Source organism: Mytilus galloprovincialis, chromosome 14, assembly GCF_965363235.1.
Source record: "Mytilus galloprovincialis chromosome 14, xbMytGall1.hap1.1, whole genome shotgun sequence".
NCBI lineage: Eukaryota > Metazoa > Mollusca > Bivalvia > Mytilida > Mytilidae > Mytilus > Mytilus galloprovincialis.
The window spans coordinates 61,687,955-61,712,837 of record NC_134851.1 but is presented as its reverse complement, the minus strand read 5'-3'; the positions used below and the strand labels follow the sequence as shown (position 1 = coordinate 61,712,837).

The window sequence follows — 24,883 nt, the reverse complement described above, 5'->3', positions numbered from 1 at the left end:
AAGTTAATTAATTAATTAAGTCTCATTGTAGGTTATTAGAAAAAAATGAGTATGGTTAGATTATTAAATGCATGTAAACCTAATATTATATGTAAAACTGAAGTTTCTTTTCAATTTCCTTCATTCTTTTTAATGCATTAAATGTATGTGTATAGATAATCTGTCAAAGTTGTCCCATTTCTAGAACATGTACTATATTTTTCTATCTTTGAGTGGTTATTAGAAAATCCCAAAACCTTAGAACTTGTTGTTTTAGCATGTTATTATCTGCATGCCATAACAGATTAATAGCTTTATTTTGCCTTTTTATAACTGAGAAAAAAATCTCCACGGCTTAGATCATGCAGGACTGTATCTTACTGATGTAAAGTTTAAAAAAAATACAAATCATAATACTAAATTACATCTTTTCGCGCCTATTGATAAAACTGTTGCATATAAATGTTTCACTCAATTGATGTATTTACTTTGGCGTTGCTAATGATATAAGTGCGAGAACTATTAGACGGTGCATCATTGAACTGAATTGACCTGCGTAGGCGTAGGTGCAATAAAGTTGTCATTTCACTTATCAAGCTTTTAACCACATAACGGTAACCAACTCATCATGCATGCTGATTTTGAGCACGCGTCTAATCGTTTCAGTCCCTTTAACAAATACCGCTGTTATGAAAGACCTTTAATAGATACTTTCAGCTTCCTTTTTTTAATCATTAATTAAAATATTAATTCTTCCGACTTGGGTATCTTGTTATTTAAATAGATGCCTTTGGTTTTTGTTTTAGATTGCATTTCTGTAATAAATAGGATTTTACCGAAAAGCACTAAACTTAAATATTTTGATATACGTAATTCCAGAAACATCTCTTATTATCATATATATGGGATGTGATATGACTGTTGTTTCTCTACTATCTGATACTATCTAATATTTGAGACCATTCAGGTAAATGGTATTTTTTTCAATCAGATTATTAATCGGTTTTGTCTAAAACTACTACATATAAATTCAACATATAAAAATACAAATCATAATACTAAATTGCATCTTTTCGCACCGTTTGATAAAACTGTTGCATATAAATGTTTCACTCAATTGATGTATTTACTTTTGCGTTGCTAATGATATAAGTGCGAGAACTATTAGACGGTGCATCATTGAACTGAATTGACCTTCGTAGGCGTAGGTGCAATAAAGTTGTCATTTCACTTATCAAGCTTTTAACCACATAACGGTAACCAACTCATCATGCATGCTGATTTTGAGCACGCGTCTAATCGTTTCAGTCCCTTTAACAAATACCGCTGTTATGAAAGACCTTAAATAGATACTTTCAGCTTCCTTTTTTTAATCATTAATTAAAATATTAATTCTTCCGACTTGGGTATCTTGTTATTTAAAAAGATGCCTTTGGTTTTTGTTTTAGATTGCATTTCTGTAATAAATAGGATTTTACCGAAAAGCACTAAACAACCTCTATAAAATTATCTAAATAATCGAGGTCCCGAATTTAAAGAAATTTAATTCCCGACATCCCGAAATTAGAAAAAATAAATCTTGGATCCCGAAAGGGTCAATCCCGAAATCAGGCCCGAGCTTAAAAACACCCGATCCCGACGTCCCGAAAAAGTCCTGCCCCTCCCTCTGCCATGTAGTTATCAAAATTTTCGTGTTTATGCTGCATACATCAGATTTTTTTTTTTCTTTCTCGATACTCAATCAAACAACTCAGACTAAATGATCTTATTAAACATATTGCGGATAGCCATTTAATAAAAAAAGTATAGAAACTAACTAACTAATTTTATTCAGTATAAAACCCAGCACAAAAGGATCATCGCTGAAAAACATGAGCATATATCATACAAAAAATTATCAGTTTCCCTTTATGAGGGGGGATAGGAGGGGTCTTGATCCCGAAATCCCGGACTTGAAAAAAATCCCGAGGTCCCGAATTTAAATAAAGCAAATCCCGACATCCCGAAATCCGAAAAAAAGGATTCCCGGATCCCGAAAGGGTCAATCCCGAAATCCCGAGTTTAAAAACACCCGATCCCGGAGTCCCGATAAAGGTCCTATTCCCCCTCCTTTATGATCCTGTATGTATCCATACCAAAATTGTAAAAAAACAAAACACAGTTCTTTGATTTGCAAAGAACGACAATAAATTCTAGGTTATCATTATTTGAACTGAAGAAGGTTATAAAAAAAACCAAAAAAAAAACAACACTGTAAGTCAGAAAAATAGTCGTGAAACATTTTCTGATTAGCTGAAGGGTGGTTTGCATTCGACAATCCTCGGTAGAATCCGATACTCTAGCTCCTTCCTAGATGAGGGTACGGAATCGGCCGAGTTGAGACGAAGACAAGTTTTTAAGTTTTAGATCTAAGTAAATAAAAACATGACAATTGGCTTTACATATACAGTGCGTGCCTAGATCGTAAACGTCACACAAAGTGCTAATATTTAGATACGATGAAATCTTAAAAACCTTTTTATTAGATGTTATGATGTAAAACGACAAATTCTATGCGTGGATTAAGTATGTAGACACTATGAACGTTTTATTCGATTTTAGTTAATGAAAACAGAGTCTCTGATGAAAAGAAGACAAAGTGTTTTAGCTTTTAGATCCTTAGTCTATATTGTGAAAAGCGAACTATTTTTAGATTTAAATGCTGCAAGCTTGTTATTCTTTTTACCCGTGTGAATGTTAGTGAAGTAATTTATTTTACAACATTTATCTTTTACTATTTTACTACGTAAACATATATAACCCATAGGCGGATCCAGGGGGGCCTGGGGGCCCGCCCGCCTTTTGTGTGGGAAAAATTGGTTGCTTATATAAGGAATCACTGACGCATGACTGGAGCCCCCCTTAGGTCAGTCAACGGGCCCCCTTATGAAAAGTTCTGGATCCGCCACTGTAATCCCCCCTGTCCGGTAACTAGCCTAACAATTTTTAACGCAACTAAGAATGCATACTTCAAGCTATGTGACCTACCGAATTAGACTATTTACTGGATTTGTTATCTCATACGCAACACGACGGGTGCCAAATGTGGAGCAGGATCTGCTTACCCTTCCGGAGCACCTGAGATCACCCCTAGTTTTTGGTGGGGTTCGTGTTGTTTTTTCTTTAGTTTTCTATGTTGTGTCATGTATACTTTTGTTTGTCTGTTAGTATTTTTCATTTTTAGCCATGGCGTTGTCAGTTTGTTTTAGATTTATGAGTTTGACTGTCCCTTTGGTATCTTTCGTCCCTCTTCTATACGTCCTCAATCCTCAATCTTATGGCCTGTTGGCACGAATTGTCCCAATGTGCAGTTTTCCTCTCTGGTGCGTTTTCCTCGACGTATTTTCTCAAGTTCTCTGTGCTTTAAATTTGGTGTGCGCTGGTTAAGATTGGGATTGAGGAACAGCAGTATTAAATCTGCCCGTTCTGTGCAACTAGAAAGTGATCCTATATATATTAGTGGAGGATATCATTATTCAATATATAGTGTACATATTATATTCCTACATTCATGGTGGTGGGTTTTGTTCTACACGCCGTAACGGTGTGGTTGTCCTACAAAGGATGTGAAAATTTGGAAGAAGAAGAAGTTTACCTTATCTCCCTTTAGAACTATTTATAGATGGCGCTGTATACAACATGGATGCTGTAACATTATCAATTTATGTCTTATGTTTACATCTTCATGGCACACATTTAGTAAAGTTGTTTGATTGCCAGGGGGATGTTACATCACATTTCAAAAGGTTAGGACTGAAATGTGGACAGAGACGAGATTTTACAGCCGAAATTCTGTCGGAAGGCAATTTATAATGGGTACAACTTCAAGTCAAATCGGCACCTGGTCAAATCGGCACCTTGTTAAATCGGAACTAGTCAAATCAGCACCTATTTAAAGTCAATTCATCATCCTATAATATTTGATAAAATAAATATAAATAATTCTAAAAATGTATAAATTCATGATCTACTATGGGGGTTGGATAACTAGTCCAAATAATTATGACGTCTGGCAAGGCTATTTTAATTTTTTTCTGGGACGCCTTCCTACGACGTCATAACGCCGAAGCCATTTTTTACATCTGGAGTTTGAGAGCAAATTTTGGGGGGAACTTTGACACCTAATTTTAGGATGTCGTCCCAGAAAAAAAAAAAAATAGCCTTGCCAGACGTCATAATTATGTGGCCGTGGAGCCTTGTTTCAAAACGTAAATTGTGCAATGTCATGGGACTTTCGACCTGGTTAATTGAAAAATATAGTATTTACACTTAGGAAACGTTCCTTGAACTTTAAATATTGATGTTACCTTATAATTTTGTCATTAAGTAACTTTTAAATCCCAAACTGTTATATTTTCCTTGAATTTAGCCATGCTTTTATTTAGAGGAGTTCCGAATATTATTATTTCTCTATATTTTTCAATTGGGTGCGTTCGGAGATCTTTCTCTGTACGTTTTTCTAAATCGAGGCATAACAAGTTTTTAAAAGTAAATTTCATTGGTTTAACTTATGTGTTGATATTTCTTATTGGGTTTGTAAATTTAGATATAGTTTCTATAATTAGAACTTAACTAGTATATAAGGCCCACATATTCTTAATATCATTGCTTTTTTATGCAAGAGCCACTTGTCTGTAACAGACTCTTAAGGTAGGTGCCTATTAATTTAGGACTGTTTTCTACTAGCCAGCGTTAGTCTTCGACTATTAGCAACTTGGCTGATGCGTTGGTTACGACTTACAATGTTTGGCCTGTTGTATTACAAAACTTTGGCAAAACTTTAAAAACTGTTAAGCTTCCACGTCTGGTTTTTCCCTTCCCACATTTAATTAAGTAGTCCGTTTATTTTATAAAACAAGTTTAGATAAGAAGTGTTAAGTAAGTAGGAAATTAAGGTTTTTCAATATTATTTTAGAAAAGGGGAGATAACTTTGCCCAATTTTCACTATACTGTAATTTATAGAAGTGTTGATTTGATGTATATTTATATTAAATCCTGACATGTAGATTTGTAGTTATAACATCATTAAACTATGTGAACTTGATTGTCTTTATTTAAATAAGCTACCAAGAGGAGTCAAAGACTCAGGATCGAACTACAACAGAACCTAGAGCTTAGATATACCCTGTTTTAAAGGTTTAGTCATTAACATGACACCGTTCATATTATTTTGGTTGTTTTAGTCATTGTCAATAATTCTGGTTGTTCCTTTTTGGTTTTTGGTGGTTTGAATATTCCAATTTATCATTTAGGTTGATCTCATTGAACAATCATACCGTACTAAAACAAGACATCAACATTTACAAATAAATAATTCAGAAGTTACATGAAAAACAAGACAGGATAACTAGCTCCGGTTACAATTATTTGGACTAGATTTTAGCATGCATTAAAACGCATCAAGCAGCTAGAATGCAAAAGTTTATTATCTAAAGTTTTCCCAACATTCTATGACTGACGTTTTGATAATTTTTCTTTTCAGGTAATTAATAACATAGTTACTTCAAAAACTTCATAAGAAACAACGAAGCCCTGCAATAATTAATGAAAAAATATTAACTACTTCCTGTAGGTCGTGACGTTTTCGCCTGGTTTTTGCATGCTGGGATTTAAAATACAATCATTAAAAGTCTTGGCTTTTAATCATATTTTAACGTAATTGTAAGCTCACCAATGACTTATGCTTTATCTAATAACCATCTGATAATAAGAAGATAAAACACACAGACGTGCAATTGTACACATTAATGAGATAAATTTTCTATGTAAAACGTATATATTTGAATTATTTTTGTAGACAACACAAAAAGTTATAAATTTATTTTTAATTAATGCATTTTCGGACTAATTAAGTGAATAAATTAACGTACAATAATCTGTTAAGACAATATGTTGGTGTACTCTTATTGATTGACCTTTTACTACCTCTGCTATGACTGTGTGTGTATTCACGGTTCTGTGGCAATACTCGTAGATGGCTTGTTGAAAGGTAAATTGTTATTTGCACTTCAGTATTTAACCACGCCTCTAGGGCACACCTTGCCAGGTGTGACTGTCTTTTCGGATCAGTGGATTATAAAACAAGGGAGCATTTAATACACACATTTAAAGTACATACTCAAGTTGGTGACGAATAAAAATAGATCGCCGTGGAAACCTAATTCATGTGTCAGAATGAAATGATATACACCGCTTGTCCTTGATTTATGTCTCATAAAAAAGGGGAATTTAGAAATTAGAAATAGCTTAACCAAAGCATTTTGATTGTCTTAATTAGGCAAAAAAATGTACGAGTTAGACTTTTGAAAGCCATGTATTAATTAATATCTGAAACTATCTGAAGATAACTCTACCGAAGCGGAATATAATATGTACGAATACTTTTGTTTTCACATCTTTTCACATTTATGATTAATTATTGTTATCTATTGTTCATTTAATTACTTAATTAGTACCTATATGTCTACTGCTTGGCATTAAATCTCTGTGTGGAAGGAAGGGATTATTACATATAGATTATATTATTTGGATGAGGATTTGAGCTAGCCTATAAAAACACATTAATTAGTTAACATACATTCAAGACCAAAGGATATTAACTTTGATGATTCAATTAACTTTTACTTAAAAACAACAGACAACGAATTTAATGTCATCTTTCCCTATTTTTGAATGTAATTATAAGTCTGTTCAACTGGCAAGAATACCCCTAAAGCGGACAAGCAGTTTATTCTTTAAGTTGCTGTCATTGAATATCAAGAAAGAAAATAAATCCCGAAATTGATTTGAAACTGTACGTAATACTTAATAGTTTTCCTAGAAAATATTCACATCCCTTGGGGATTATCAGTGTACCTCCAGTTGCATATATATATTACATGAATGTCGGAACAATTGTGATGATGACGAATTTCTTCCTTTATTCGAGAACAATCTATTTGATATATAAATCTGTGATTTTACTATGTTCATAACTTTGATGAACCAAAGCAAGTTATATATCGACCTGTATTTAAATCAAATTGGTTCTCTTCTTCTTCTTCTTCTTTTGGTATACAAAAGTCTATCGAATTCGTTGATTACATACCGTTGGCATACGTTGACTAGTCTATTTACAAAACTTTTACCCAAATTTACACAAAATGTATGTTCCTTTCTTATGTTCAATGTATACATGTATATATTTTAAATTACGCTATAGTTCCGTAACTTTCTATCCAGGCGTATAAACGAATCGACAACAAGTGCGTACATTTTTTAAATCAATATCTGGTATGTTCCAATCTGTCCTTTACTATTGACAACGAGTATATATTACATTTTTCCAAATAAACCCTTGGAAAAAATATGTAAATAGATTTCTACTTTCTTCAAATCTTTGTGGTTTATAGACATATCATGATTTTTTTATCGGAGAAGATGACAAAATAGCGGAATGCAGACAATTGATACTCAAAATTTAAAATCAATGGTGATCTCTTTTCTAGCGGAATAAAACTTTAATATCTATAAATTTGAGCATTTTTATACAGAATGGACATAATATCAATTTTTGATTTTTTTGCGAAGTTTCCCTTTAAACCAACAATCCTGCAAAATGTTCAACTGGTTAAAAAATGTATAAAAAATATCCATTACCTCTTATACATAATTAAAAATACACATTTAGTTTATATGAGAGAAAAAAATATTTACATCAACCCCCAAAAAATGTGAATAAAATTAAGTGAATATCTCTAGACAACCTCTTCCTTAATTAACTCTTCTTGCGTAAATACTGAAAAATTTCTGGACAACCCATTCCTTATTATACCCCCGCTTTAAAAAAGGGGGGGTATACTGTTTTACCTCTGTCTGTCCTTCCGTCAGTCCCATGAATATTTTCGTCGCATTTATTGAAATCTACGTTTTGTATTACGAAAATCTTAGATTGAAACCATTTTTCTCTTAAAAAAAGGTTTGTTGGTTTATTTTTACAACTTTCCAAAATATACTTTCTGTCTCTTCCGGTACTACTTTTCTATTGAGAGCGAACAATTTGATTTTGAGCTTAATACATTTTATGCTTCTTCATAAAGTGATCATAATTGGCTTTAGTTTACGTTTAATCCATTTAATCCATTAAAAGCGTCATTCATTCCCAATCTCTTGTTTATTGTTGGACTCATTTTTGTTAAAAAAAAATTTGGCTGCCATTGCACACTACGGTTCGGAACCGGACCAGATATGACAAAAATCCGCATTTTCACGATAGAGAACTACGCATAAAAAGACTATTTTTCTGAAAACTTTGTCAAAAATATATATATCATTTTGATGTAAAGATTAGAAACAACTGGAACTAAATCATTGGCCCAATTGGGTACCTTGAAACAATGAATTTCATAGACATGATGAAGAAAAAAGTTTTTAAATTGAGATTTTTTTGCTATTTATAACACTTTCTTTACTCTTTTGATATAAAAAAAAAAGGTTTCTTTTTTGTACTAGATATTTATATGTTTATCATTGTATATATATATACAAGTTGCACTATGATAAATCATTCATTCATTTTACTTTCATCATGTTCATGACTTATAGTAACTGAAACCACATATATATATTTTTATTTGGCACAAGAGGCAAAAAATAATTCTGTAACTATAAATGAATAAATAAAACAAACTGAAGCAACTGTATTCATGGTATTAGTGATTAGTCTAATTGTATTCTCAGTAATGAATTGAACAATATAAACATATACATGTATAACATAAGGGAAATCAATGGAAATAGAGCATCGCTGAGACGCTAATGACACAGTTAATTTTTTTTTACGCCAAATGGGATGCTATCTTCTGGGGATAACACTGCACTTGTAAGAAAGGGACTTCAGGATCAGCCTTTCTGAGATCCATAAATAATTGTACTACAAATGTAGCTTTTTCTTCATAATATAATAGTGAAAAAAAAACTATTATTAATGTTGTTTTAATCATAAATATGAATCCAGCTGTTCACAATCTTTTTACCGATTTACTCCTATCACAATTTTATAGTATTGAACACAATCATGACAATATACATGTATACACATAGACATACATGTTCATGTATGTAGTATATATGCACATGGGTAAAACATTTTTTGATGAACTGAACATGATAGATATATTTTTTTTTAATTTCTACTTCAGGTGGAAAATATTAGCTGCAGTTTATCATTGTTTATTATGATTTTCAAATGTTTGCGTAACATGGACAGCTTATGACATATGATTTTTTTCTTCAATTTGCACAGGATTATGTATAGTCTGCTACAACATATACAAGAGATGCAGTCAAAAGAATGCTACATGTATGACTGAGGAAGAGAATTAACCAGCTCAGCTACATTGTACAAGTACCACCGGAGCCATTAATAGATGTATGTACATGTACAAACAAAACTTTTAAAAAAAATGTTCTTAGTTCATGTAGCTATAAACATGTACATGTAATGTATACTTTATACATGTACATGTAGTTCATTATGATTGTCTAGTCCAGTACATGTAAGTCATGAAAAAAATCTAATATATCAAAAATGTAAAGTTCTTACATTTTTATGGTCTACTACCTACGATAGTAGAGGGGCATAATGTTTTCTGGTCTGTGCGTCTGTCCTTCCGACCGTCCATCCTTCCGTCTGTCTGTCTGTTCGTTCAGGTTAAAGTTTTTGGTCAAGGTAGTTTTTGATGAAGTTGAAGTCCAATCAACTTCAAACTTAGTACACATGTTCCCTATGATATGATCTTTCTAATTTAATTGCCAAATTAGAGTTTTGACCCCAATTTCATGGTCTACTGAACATAGAAAATGATAATGCGAGTGGGGCATCCGTGTACTATGGACACATTCTTGTTAATACTTTGCATGCTTTGATTAAATATTCATGTTTTAATTTGTCAATGATCTGGAAATGATCAAAAATTAAAAAAAAAAAGTAACCTTGATTGGCATAAATGAAAACTTGGCCGAAAAGGACTTAAAATGAAATTGAAAAAAAAATAATATGTAATGATCTGCCCGAAAAGCATGAAAAGGACTTCAAATGATTTTTAAATTTTTTTTTATGTAATGATCTGTAAATAGAACTGTGTTAACTCTAAAAGTAGGAGCTATATTGTGTCACTCCATTTGTCCTTGGCCAGTTGGTCCTAAAAAATTCAGTGACTCAATTTCAGTCACATGTTTCTCTGAAACTACTTCTTATACTGACTATTTTATGTATGAGCTTCACAGTGATAACTTGTAATATCTGAGCACTTTTCAGATCTATCAAACACCTACACAATGTACATGTACTGCCTGTAAGCAGAAAATTGGAACTACAAGGGGGATAATTGGTATTTGTAATATGACATTGCATGCCTTCTTGTTAAAATTTCATAATTTTTGCAGGAAAATCAATTTGATCCAGAGAGTCATTACAATACTAGGAAAAGAAAATATGTTTATGCATCTCAAACCAGTGATAAGGTAATTATGGACAATGATGGATAATAACTTCAACTGCTTTGTGAGCTCTTGTTGGATGAGTAGCAGCTGGCATTTTTACATCTGCTGTTCTTCAAATTACATCTTTCAATCTTCTCCTCTCAAACTGAATAGCCAATAAGAAGTACATATATATTGAAGTACAAGTAATTCATGATAAAAAAAATCTTTAAAACTTTATCCTCTGAATTTCTGAGCCAATCAGGACAACACTTGTGAAATGGTCCATAGATGATCCTCTTTGAAAACTAATGTACATGAGGTGACCATTTGGATTCCTGTAATGTATTTGAATTTTGAAAATTTGGCCTTACTTTTAAATTGGTCCACATTGAGCATGTTGAGGTCCAAAGGATCCCAAATTAATCTGTGTGATTACACCACAAACTAATTATTCTGGTACTACGATATGCTTATACTAACTGCATTAAGATTTTTTATTTTTGAACCAATTTAAATTAATCCATATTAAAGTCCAAAAAGTCCAATATTATAAAAAAAAGAAGATGTGGTATGATTGCCAATGAGACAACTCTCCACAAGCAATGACGACAAAGAAATTAATAATAATTGCCTTTAGATTAGTTCACATTTAGATCCAAAGGGTCCAAAATTAAACTTTGTTTGATTTTAATAAGAAGAAAAAATGAAATTTGTATCCATATTTTAGTGTTTGTGTCCAGTTTTCAAATTTTCTTAAATTTCAGAGACCAATTAAATTTCGTTCGATTTCAATAAAAATTAATCATATTGGCTATATTTAGATTTTGATTTTGAGCCTTTGTATCAAATTGGTCCAAATTTATGTTCAAATTAAGCTTTGTTTGATTTTATCAAAAATTTAATTCTTGGGGTTTCTGATATATGCTGAATCTAACCATGTGTATTTAGATTTAGAATATTGGGTAATACAGAAGGTAATGTAATGTCATACATGTCATATATTAAGTTCTTTGATCAAATTCTTTAAGTCAGGAACTTTTGATGTGTCAAATATTTAATCACGATCCAATTTTAATATAATTTTATATAATTTAAATTTTTATAAAATTATTGTTGATTAGAAATTTAGGATAGATACAGTAAGTCTCACAGCCATCCAATATCATGAATATGATGACAATTAGCATGTTCATGTAGCCTAAGATAATACCTTAATATTGGTTTATTTGAGAAATTTAAAACATAGAGTTTTATATACCTTCAATACTTGCAAACATCATGAACATTATAGGATTAAACACATTTTTCTAGAGGTTATTGCTGTAATGGCTGTGTAAACCGGGGCGATTAACTCACAAACTAAATATTCAGATTTGTATATATATGTCAAGTTTGTGAGCAGGGTTTCCCCTGGGTCAATCATTAATTTTGCCACCTCTTTCGCCAGAACAATATATTTTTCGCCACTTTATTATTTTATTCGCCAAGTATCATAAATATACTGTTTGTTTGAAATTTCCCTTCTTTCTATCTTCCCCCCCTCCCCCAACCAAAAGGAGTTTGCCCTATTGTTGTCTATGATTATTCTCAAACTCATCTTTTAGTTTACATTGTAAATTGTAATGAAGAAACACTAAACACTACTTTTTATACGATGGCAAAAATTGAAAATTTTTTGGTCGTTTATTGGTATCACGTTGGGGTCAGCGTCGTTGTCGTCGTCCGAATACTTTTGGTTTTCGCACTAAAACTTTAGTTTAAGTAAATAGAAATCTTTGAAATTCTAACACAAGGTTTATGACCATAAAAGGAAGGTGGGATTGATTTTGAAAGTTTTGGTCCCATCAGTTTAGGAATTAGGGGCCAAAAAGGGCCCAAATAAGCATTTTCTAGGTTTTCGCACTATAACTTTAGTTTAAGTGAATAGAAATCAATGATATTTTGACACAAAGTTTATGACCACAAAAGGAAGGTTGGGATTGATTTTGGGTGTTTTGGTTCCAACTGTAAGGAATTAGGGTAAAAAAAAGGGGCCCAAATAAGCATTATTCTTGGTTTTTGCACAATAACTTAAGTATAAGTAAATAGAAATCATTGAAATTTAAACACACGGTTTATCAACACAAAAGGAAGGTTGGGATTGATTTTGGGAGTTGAGATCCCAACAGTTTAGGAATTAGGGGCCAAAAAGGGGCCCAAATAAGCATTTTTCTTGGTTTTCGTACCATAACTTTAGTATAAGTTAATAGAAATTTATGAAATTTAAACACAAGGTTTATGACCATGAAAGGAAGGTTGGGATTGAGTTTTGGTCCCAACAGTTCAGGAATAAGGGGTCCAAAGGGTCCAAAATTAAACTTTGTTTGATTTCATCAAAAATTGAATAATTGGGGTTCTTTGATATGCCGAATCTACAAAAAATGTTACTGTGTATGTAGATTCTTAATTTTTGGTCCTGTGTTCAAATTGGTCTACATTAAGGTCCAAAGGGTCAAAAATTAAACTTAGTTTGATTTTAACAAAAATTGAATCCTTGGGGTTCTAGGTGTAATACCACCAAATCATGGTACGTCACATCCGGTTGTATACGAAAGTAGGTCTAAAAAAATATTCCCTTGAATTTGACAGTTGTAGGTAATTAATCCTACATTTTATTACAGTAAAAACATTTCTGTGTCATAAACATATGTCTTGGGTATTTCAAAACACCATTATTTTTTATTTTGGATTTCTATAGAAAATTTTGTAATCTTGAGGTTACATGGTGACTAAACCTTGTACACAGATAAAATAAGGGGAGACATTTGATTGATTAACTTCCAATGATGGTTATTTTCTTATATGTAATTAAATGTTATGTGAATTTTTTTCTATAGTACTGGACAGGATAAAACTTTACTCATGCCAAGTATTTCTTTATTTGAAACAAAGATAAATTCTGCACATTTTTTTGAAAAGTGCAAATTTAACAAAGACTAATAGGGGAAAATCAATGGTGGTATTACACCTTGATATGCTGAATCTAAAAATGTACTTAGATTTTTTATTATTGGCCCTGTTTTCAAGTTGGTCCAAATCAGGGTCCAAAATTAAACTTTGTTTGATTTTAACAAAAATTGAATTCTTGGGCTTCTTTGATATGCTGAATCTAAACATGTACTTAGATTTTTAAGCAGTTAAGCTGCTTTATGCGAACACCCTAGATTTATGTTCTACCCAATAAATGCTGAAATATGTGCCACTTTTATTATCTGGCTGGCTATCATGTTATTTATAACTAATTGGACACTTTTGTCATACTTTTTATTCTGGAATATAAAAAATATTATCATAAAAACGTTAAATGGTCGTCGATTTTCCCAAAAGTTTTGAAGATGCACATAGGAAGTAGTGCTCGATAGAAATCCTTCTATAGTTTATTATCCCCTGTGCTGTTGGCTAAGATGCCAAAGAACAATTGTATGAAATATTTGGTCGCCGAAAATCTATAAAGATGAGTCGTTTACATTTCCCAAATGGCAAAAGTCGTAGGAATATTGTTTGTCATCGATACGTATTACATACGTCAGTACTGTAGTCTAGTAATAAGTTGGCGGCAATTTCAAATTACATAGAAGACGAAATTTACGTACCTTTTAAATTGAGAGGATTCTGATGATTAGGGCTTTCGGTGGCTTCAAGTGCCGGCTACTTCACTGACAAAAATATAATTCAAAAAGATAAAAAATATCTTTTTTCAAATGTTTACAGGCAGCCGAGAGACGTATTGTCGCAAAGTCGCGGTCACGATAAACAAGGGTGAAAAGTCAGTGTTTTCCGTGGGCTAAATATAGTTCACATGAATTCAGGTCACTGATTGGTTGTCTATTTAAAGTCAGAATGCATCGTTTCTTTTCAAAGATAACAAGAGAGAGGTTCCGGTAGTCATTAAACGATAACAATAGAGACGTTCCGATGGCCATTAACTCGTTGGCTTTTTTTTTGGCTTTTAAAACGTGAAGACAATCAGATAGGATGACAATCTTATGTTATGGAATAATATCAGTCAAATTAAAGAAAGTGTAGTAGATTGTTCAGAATCTGGAAAACAGTATCTTTTGAAGCTCATTTTTCAAAGTCCACGTGGTGTTCAGAGAATCAAGGTCAAAAACGAAAGTAGAATATTGTCGACTCGACCTCAAATAAATAACATTTCCAAATGATTTATGTATCAGACTTATTGAACAGTTTACAAAAAAAAATAAAAAATCAGAGGATATATCAATTTTCTGTCAATGCTTGAGAAATAATTGTATGATTTAAATACACGTAACAGTCTCTAGAGAGAAGAGGGGGGTCATTTGTTTACAAATTCATGTAGTTATGCAAAATAAATCGATCAAGATTTATAACAAACCGGATTATTATATAAATAAAACTCCTTTAAAAGTAAATGAATTTTAAGCATAAGGTAATAAAAATAAAAAACTATAACAAAAAAAATGAAGTTTCTTTGAGATTTTTATTTCTTTCTTAAATTTCATACATAAAAAATGAAAGATGAAATTAGGTGCCAGGAGATTGCGAGAATGCAGGATTTCATGCTCTATTTATGCCAGAGCTTCTGGTGGCCTTGAGGGACCCCAGACCCCCTGCCATAAGGCACCAAGCTTATAGCTTGATGGGCCGCGTCTGGCTTCGCTGAACGCATGTTACAGCCGCCTATAATTTTAATTGAGCCTTCTACTTCAATTTCATGGGAAAGCCCTGCATTAGTGGGTCCTCACTATGGACAGGTGCATACAAAATGGGGGGGCTTAAACATCTTAACTGGCACAAAACTCTCCCCTAACATAGGACAGCTGTATGTGTATAATCTCAAACATTGAATCTTTATAAATATAAATTGGAAATAACTTTTGAAAGTAGTACGATTGCATAACATAAACATTACTGTACAAGCATTATTTGATACTTTAGAAATAGCTGAGAACAATGCCTGAGATAAATAATTGACACTATTCATCTGACCTTTACCAAGTTTGCCTTTGGGTTTTTTGATTAACTGCCTATAGCACCCTTTGGTGCTTTGATTTATTATGGGCCCAGTTTTCTAGTTGGTCCAAATCAGGATCCAAAATTATTATATTAAGTATTGTGCAATAGCAAGAAATTTTCAATTGCACGTACAGTATTCAGCAATAGCAAGAAATCTTCAATTGCACAGTATTGTGCAATAGCAAGTATTTTCAATTGCACAGTATTGCGCAATAGCAAGAAATATCTAATTGCACAATATTGCGCAATAGCAAGAAATTTTCAATTGGAGTTATCTTTCTTTGTCCAGAATAGTAGTTGAATCAACTTAAATCATTGTTTTATACAATATACAATGTATATTCACTTTTACTACCAACTGATAAATTAAAACAATCTTTACCATTCAGTGATAACAAGCACTTTTTTTACATTTTAATATTTTATGATGTATTTAAATGAGTAGTTATTGTTGCAAACTCCATTAGAAATTTGGATTGAGATCAGTTTTGGAATAAGGGAAAGGGAGATGTGAAAAAAAAATTGGGGGGGAAGGGGGGGGGGGGTCAATTTTTCTCATTTCAGATTTCATGAATAAAAAGAAAATTTCTTCAAACATATTTTTGAGAGGATTTATATTCAACAGCATAGTGAATTGCTCAAAGGCAAAAAACAAATTTTAAGTTTATTAGACCACATTCATTCTGTGTCAGAAACCTATGCTGTGTCAACTATTTAATCACAATCCAAATTTAGAGCTGAATCCAGCTTGAATGTTGTGTCCATACTTGCCCCAACCGTTCAGGGTTCAACCTCTGCGGTCATATAAAGCTGCGCCATGCAGAGCATCTGGTTTAAAATAAGCTCTTTGCTTTTTTAGCTTATAGGGAAGGGGGGATCCATTATATTTGGAACAACTTACCTTAAAGAGGGGTCCACTTACTTTCACTTTTAAAGAAGAGATACAAGTTCAGGAAGAAAATAAATTCCTGGACATGTCTGACCTTATAATTGCAGATAGATGTAAAGCTCTTTAGGAAAGGTTTCTTATTTTTTTAAAACAAAACAAATTTTGTATCACTTTAAATGGATCCCTCATTACATTTGTAGTAAAAAAAAAAAATACATTGAAGGTCTAACATGCATTTGAGTTGTTGATCTCAACCTGTTGAATATATTCCTTCATCCGGACAGTTTTCTATTCCAAACCAATGATATGAAAAAGTTGACGTAAAAATATGAAAAAGTTGAGACGTAAAAACTATCCTTGAAACACATGCATCGCCAAAACGACTTTAATGAAAAAAGACCATTTCAAATCAATTATCTATATCAGAGCCAAAAGTTGGCTTTAAACACATGCGATGCAAAGTGGTAAAATCCTTTATGTGACATGTGACATATATGTCATTTAATCATATCATTTTGTCAAACAATACAATTAACACCTTCATCGATTAGTTCTTTGTTGCTTATAGCTATTTTAAAAAGTGGTACCCAACACTTTCACTAAAATTAATTTGGCTCGTTTAATTTTCATAAAATTTTGTCAAGTATGTACTTTGACCCTTTAACAAAAATATAAAAATTTCAAAAATTTTGAACCAACTGTTTTGTCAGAAGAATTACACTGGTTATATAGCAGTTTGACAAACACCAATTTTGATCATTGAGAAGCTAAATATTCCTTTTACAACACAACGTAATTAAAACATTTAGATGACTTTACAGAGTTATCTCCCTGTTGTGTTAGGTACCATCTTAAATGCAATCACCTGATTATTGATTTTTTGTCAAAATTTTAACAAGCTTAAGGTCAATTCAGAGTATTGTCTGATCAGGTAAAGTCTGAGAAACTCAAAACAAACCAAATAAACAAGATTAAATTCTTTTGCAAATGATGGAATTTATATATATTCACCACAATTATTATTTTTTCAAAATACGAAAATGGCAACTGCCAGCGTAAACCCTGTTTGTGAGTAAGAGACCCAGTTTACACATCAATAACCTCTAGAAAATATATGTTTAATCCTTATAATTCTTCAGGCAATCATAAGCGATTATTAATTAACATCATTTAATTGATGACTACTATATTTACCACCAAAAGCACAATGGAATATTGTAACTAAGGAGTATGCCACCATCTTTACTTTCTAAAAACCATAAATGTCCGATAAATGCAACAGGATTTAAAAAGAAATAGCACTTACCTCAAAAACTTCATTTTAACTAGATATAAACTGAATTTGAAGTGTACAAGTAACGAAATAATCTTCCCTTTGAAAGTTTTCTATCGTATGACATTGTGTTTTGCCTAAATTGCCATGACGTAAATTCACCAAATCATTCATGAAATTTCCCGGAATTGTGTATGAATCTTAATTTTATACAGTTATACATTTTTAAATAAAATTGAGAATGGAAATGGGATATGTGTCAAAGAGACCACAACAAGTAAAAACAACAGCAGAAGGTCACCAACAGGTCTTCAATGTAGCGAGAAATTCCCGCACCCGGAGGCGTCGTTCAGAGTGCCCCTAAACAAATATATACTAGTGCAGTGATAATGAACGCCATACTAATTTCCAAATTGTACACAAGAAACTAAAATTAAAATAATACAAGACTAACAAAGGCCAGAGGCTCCTGACTTGGGACAGGCGCAAAAATGCAGGCGTTTTTGCGCCTGTCCCAAGTCAGGAGCCTCTGGCTTTTGTTAGTCTTGTATTATTTTAATTTTCTCAACCCACCCATATACCTCTAGCCAATATAGAAAAGTAAACGCATAACAATACACACATTAAAATTCATTTCAAGAGAAGTCTGTGTCTGATGTCAGAAGAAAAACCAAAGAAAATTAAAACAATTGAAAGTCTTTCCACAACAAAGAAATTTTGATAAGAAGATAGTTTCTTCATACTGATGCAATTAATAATGGTTTAATTATATTTTTGAGAGATATAAGGGAGATAATATGCTACTTCCGGTGAAATGAATGTCACTTCCGGTCTCATATGAGAGCTTTTTTCACACTGATTCCAAAAATATATAGTTTCTATATACTATTGTATGTAGAATGGGAGATAATTAGCCACTCCGGTTTGTTGGAAGTCATTTTTAGTCGTCAGTAATCAGTTTATGTATCTATATGACGAAATATATGGATTCTGAGTACTTTTATATGTAAAAATTGCAAAAAAAGCTACTTCCGGTTTTCCCAAGGTCACTTCCGGTAGTCATTTTTCAAGGTCATTTGTCATTTAACCTTTTGTACAAGGTCAAATGCCTTTATAATGAACTTAGTTGAAGTTATAATGAAATAACGTCATATCAAGACATTTCAGGGGCACCAACTCCTATAAGATGCCATTCAATTGTATAAGTCTAAATGTAGCATATCTTCATTACAATAAAGCAGACATTTTGCACTTGTTCTTTTATATGTACCTTTCAAAGTGACAGAGAAAATGCAAAAACAAGCAAAAGTCACAAATGAGAACTTGACCTTGACCTTTGACCTTGACCTCAATTTCTAAGTTAGTACCTAGGGAACTCATATATATAAAAACATTCCGTACGGTTAATGGTTTATAAGTTAAAAATACATTCCGACAAATTTATTTTGTAAAGGTAGATAACTCCTATAAAATTTCATCAAATTGCTTTGATCCAAATTAGCCAAATATTCCTAAGGATGTAACGAACAATTAAGAAAAAGAATTTTGTAGATATCTTTTTTTGTTACGAAGGAGATGCACACAAATGATAAACAGTGAATAGGGAGATAACTCTTACAAAGAAAATTGTTCGTCTTAGCAGGGTGAGATTTAAAGCCGTATAAACTATACGATACAATATACAAAATATCTAAGCGACATATTGTGAAACAAAAATTTTAGAATGTGGCGGAAAAAAAAAAAATAATAATAATCAGAACAAATACAATTAAAAACCAATTGTTCAGAGAACAATTGAAAGTCTTTCCACACCAAAGAAATTTTGATAAGAAGATAGTTTCTTCATACTGATGAGATAAATAAAGGTTTAATTATGTTTTTGAGTGATAAAAGGGAGATAATATGCTACTTCCGGTGAAATAAATGTCACTTCCGGTCTCATATGATAGCTTATTTCACACTGATTCCAAAAATATATAGTTTTTATATACTATTGTATGTAGAAGGGGAAATAATTGGCCACTTCCGGTTTGTTGGAAGTCATGTTTAGTCTCCAGTAATCAGTTTATGTATCTATATGACAAAATATATTGATTCTGGGTACTTTGAGATGAAAAATTGCAAAAAAGGCTACTTCCGGTTTTCTCAAGGTCACTTCCGGTAGTCATTTTTCAAGGTCATTTGTCACCTAATCTTTTGTACAAGGTCAAATGCCTTTATAATGAACTTAGTTGAAGTCATAATCAAATAACCTCATATCAAGACATTTGAGGGGCAACAACTCCTATAAGATGCCATTAAATTGTATAAGACTAAATGTAGCATATCTTCATCACAATAAAGCTTACATTTTGCACTTGTTCTTTAGTATGTATCTTTCAAAGTGTCGGAGAAAATGCAAAAAAGTATGTATCTTTCAAAGTGTCGGAGAAAATGCAAAAACAAGCAAAAGTCACAATTGAGAACTTGACCTTGACCTTTGACCTTGACCTCATTTTCTAAGTTAGGACCTAGGGGACTCAAATAAAAACATTCCAGGGTTATACGGTTAACTGTTTATGAATTAAATGAACATACCGACAAATTTATTTTGTTAAGGGAGATAACTCCATAAAAATTTCATCGAATCGCTCCGATCCAAATAAGCCAAAAATTACTGAGGATGTAACGAACTATTTGTAAAAAGAATTTTGTCGATATCTTTTTTTGTTACGAAGGAGATGCACACAGATGAAAAACAGTGAATAGGGAGATAACTTTTACAAAGAAAATGGTTCGGCTTAGCAGGGTGACAGTGTTCTCCCCAGGCCGTTTTAGTGTCGCGGTACCACGACGCTATATTTTTTCACCGTGATGCTATAATAATTCCCGCGACGCTATAATTATTTTGAAGATGCTATTTTACTTGTCCTCAATTTTGAACTTTCATCTATTATCGATTATAATCATAAAAATTAAATCACCTTTAATTGTAATCCCTTTAAGTCGGACACTAAAGGCAATTAAGAGATTGAATAGCCAGGTGTTAATTGCCCTCAGGGTGATAACTGTTTGGATGCGAATATCCCAAGCTGACACTTGCCACGTGTCTGCAATCACCAATTTCGACATGGAAAAATTCAATTACAAAAACAATTCGAAATATATGTTTTGTATTATGAAATTTCAAAGATTAAAACGATTTTTTTATTTTTTAAAAGGTCGTTTATTTGTGCAACTCGAGTCTCCAAAAAATACTTTCTTTCTCTTCCGGTAATACGAGAGCGAGAATTTTGGTTTTGAGCTAAAATAAGTTTGATACTTCTTTAAAAAGTGATCCTAATTGGCTTAAGATTATGTTTAATTCATTTAATGCATTAAAAGCGTCTTATTCATTCACAATCTCTTGTCAAACAATGTTTATTCTCGGACTCATTTTCGTAAATTTTTCTACGGCCGCCATTGCACATTTTTGTGTAAACTACGGATCGGAACCGGACCAGATATGACAAAAATCCGCATTTTCACGATAATGACAACAGACGGACGGTAGACAGAAAAAATATACCTAGAGAAAACTACGCATTAATAGACTATTTGTTAGATAACTTTGTTAAAAATACGTATCATTTTGATGTAAAGATAAGAAATAACAGGGACTAATTCATTCAGTGCCATGAAACAAGTTTTTAAATTGATATTTTTTTTGCTACTTTTACTACTAGTACTTTATCTTTACTTAATATAATATAAAAAAATAGTTAATTTTTTGTACTAGATATTTAGTTTTGTATATATACAGGTTGCACTTTAATGAACCATTCATTCATTTGACTTATTGTTGGGTAACTGAAAGCACATATCTATTTTTATTTGGCACACTAGGAAAAAAATTAATTCTGTAACTATAAATGAATAAAGAAAAGTTTTTGGTCAAGGTAGTTTTTGATGAAGTTGAAGTCCAATCAACTTGAAACTTAGTACACATATTAACTATGATATGATCTTTCCAATTTTAATGCCAAATTAAAGTATTGACCCCAATTTCACTGTCCAGTGAACATGTAAAATGATAGTGCGAGTGGGGCATCCGTGTACTATATATGGACACATTCTTGTTTTTTTTCTGTTATATGTGCATTAAATAGAAAAAAGTCTACTGTTATGTTTATTTGTTTTTCAATCTCAATTTGATGAAAATCCTGGGATCCTTTTATGCATGTGTATTGCGCATGAATAGATCACTGAAGTTTATGAAAGTGGTTTCAGAAACATGAAATCAGGAGCCTGTAATTCAGTGGTTTTACGTTTGTTTATGTGTTACATATTTGTTGTTCGTTCATTTTTAACCGGATTTTTGTGACAAAAATGTCGGTTATTGATTTGGGGATGTACAGCGGGCAACCGGTCGGGCGGGCGGCCGGGCAGCAACTAAATATTGTCCGTGCATTTACTCATGAACCGTTCAACCAAAGCTTTTCAAATTTTAATATGTTGTTACAGACAACAAAATGAAGGTCAAGTCCAATAATGATGATTTTGACTTTAACGTTCAGGAGTTATGGTTCTTGAAAGATTGAAAAATGGCTTTTCCAGTCGTGTCTGTGCATTTACGCATGAACTTATCAACCAAAGCTTCCCAAATTTTAATATGTTGTTACTGATGACAAAATGGAGGTCAAGTTTAATTATGACGATTTTGACTTTTACCGTTCAGGAGTTATGGTTCTTGAAAGATTGAAAAATGGCTTTTCCAGTCGTGTCCGTGCATTTACCCATGAACTGTTCAACCAAAGCTTTTCAAATTTTAATATGTTGTTACTGATGACAAAATGGAGGTCAAGTTCAATAATGACGATTTTGACTTTTGCCGTTCAGGAGTTATGGTTCTTGAAAGACTGAAAAATGGCATTTCCAGTTGTGTCCGTGCATTTACACATGAACTGTTCAACCAAAGCTTCTCAAATTTTAATATGTTGTTACTGATGACAAAATGGAGGTCAAGTTCAATAATGACGATTTTGAATTTTACCGTTCAGGAGTTATGGTTCTTGAAAGATTGAAAAATGGCTTTTCCAGTTGTGTCCGTGCATTTACTCATGAACCATTCAACCTAAGCTTTTCAAATTTTAATATGTTGATACTGATGACAAAATGGAGGTCAAATTTGATATTGACAATTTTCATTTTCACCGTTCATCAGTTATGGTTCTTGTGATATTGGCAGGATACAAATAAATGTTAATAAATTTGGTTTGCTGTTGTTGTGACAGCCTCTTGTTTTACATAAATAGACCGTTAGTTTTCTCGTTTGAATTGTTTTACATTGTCTTATCAGGGCCTATTATAGCTGACTATGGGGTATGGGCTTTGATCATTGTTGAAGGCCGTACAGTGACCTATAGTTGTTAATGTCTGTGTCATTTTGGTCTTTTGTGGATAGTTGTCTCATTGGCAATCATACCACATCTTCTTTTTTATTAACCGGATTTTTGTGACAAAAATGTCGGTTATTGATTTGGGGATGTACGGCGGGCGGGCGGTCGGGCGGGCGGTCGGTCGGTCGGTCGGGCGGGCGGGCGGGAATTAAATGTTGTCCGTGCATTAACTCATGAACCTTTCAACCAAAGCTTTTAAAATTTTAATATGTTGTTACTGACACCTAAATGAAGGTCAAGTTCAATAATGGCGATTTTGACTTTTACCGTTCAGGAGTTATGGTTCTTGAAAGATTGAAAAATGGAGTTTCCAGTCGTGTCCCTGCATTTACGCATGAACTGTTCTTCCTAAGCTTTCCAAATTTTAATATGTTGTTACTGATGACAAAATGGAGATCAAGTCCAATAATGGCGATTTTGACTTTTACCGTTCAGGAGTTATGGTTCTTGAAAGATTGAAAAATGGAGTTTCCAGTCGTGTCCGTGCATTTATGCATGAACTGTTCTACCTAAGCTTCCCAAATTTTAATATGTTGTTACTGATGACAAAATGGAGGTCAAGTTTAATAATGACGATTTTGACTTTTACCGTTCAGGAGTTATGGTTCTTGAAAGATTGAAAAATGGTGTTTCCAGTCGTGTTCGTGCATTTACGCATGAACTGTTTTACCAAAGCTTCCCAAATTTTAATATGTTGTTACTGATTACAAAATAGAGGTCAAGTTCAATAATGACGATTTTGACTTTTACCGTTCAGGAGTTATGGTTCTTGAAAGATTGAAAAATGGTGTTTCCAGTCGTGTCCGTGCATTTTCTCATGAACCATTCAACCAAAGCTTTTGAAATTTTTATATGTTGTTACTGATGGCAAATTAGAGGTCAAGTTTAATAATGACGATTTTGACTTTTACCGTTCAGGAGTTATGGTTCTTGAAAGATTGTGAAATGGCGTTTCCATTCACGTTGTTGCATTTACTCATGAACCATTCAATCTAAGCTTTTCAAATTTTAAGATGTTGATACTGATGACAAAACGGAGGTCAAATTTGATATTGACGATTTTCACTTTCACCATTCATCAGTAATGGTTCTTGTGATATTGCCAGGACACAAATAAATATTAATAAATCCGGTTTGCTGTCGTTGTGACAGCCTCTTGTATTTATTGGAGTGTAAACCAAGGGGGAATAATGAAATTGACCAATCCTGTTCAAGTATTTATTGATATATGCAAATCATATTATTATAAGAATTATTAATGTATCATTTTCTCGTTTGAATTGTTTTACATTGTCTTATCAGGGCCTATTATAGCTGACTATGGGGTATGGGCTTTGATTATTGTTGAAGGCCGTACAGTGACCTATAGTTGTTAATGTCTGTGTCATTTTGGTCTTTTGTGGATAGTTGTCTCATTGGCATTCATACCACATCTTCTTTTTTATATTTATTGGAGTGTAAACCAAGGGGGAATAATGAAATTGACCAATCCTGTTCAAGTATTTATTGATATATATATGCAAATCATATTATTATAAGAATTATTAATGTATCATTTTCTCGTTTGAATTGTTTTACATTGTCTTATCGGGGCCTATTATAGCTGACTATGCAGTATAGGCTTTGATCATTGTTGAAGGCCGTACAGTGACCTATAGTTGTTAATGTCTGTATCATTTTGGTCTTTTGTGGATAGTTGTCTCATTGGCATTCATACCACATCTTCTTTTTTATATTTATTGAAGTGTAAACCAAGGGGGAATAATGAAATTGACCAATCCCGT

At 32.5% G+C, this 24,883-nt stretch overlaps 1 long non-coding RNA gene across 3 annotated transcripts in view; it reads left to right on the top strand.

Moving 5' to 3' along the window:
- Nucleotides 1–3,624: 3,624 nt before the first annotated feature.
- Nucleotides 3,625–24,883, top strand: part of LOC143059796 (uncharacterized) — a 28,672-nt gene continuing 7,413 nt past the window's right edge. Inside the window, exons 1-3 of one of the 3 annotated variants that reach the window (XR_012973609.1) lie at nucleotides 3,625–3,764; nucleotides 9,303–9,428; nucleotides 10,445–10,522. This is a non-coding gene — a long non-coding RNA (uncharacterized LOC143059796). Of the gene's footprint in view, nucleotides 3,835–5,387; nucleotides 6,009–9,302; nucleotides 9,429–10,444; nucleotides 10,523–24,883 lie in introns of those variants that run through there. The other 2 variants (XR_012973610.1, XR_012973611.1) reach the window with 2 other exon arrangements.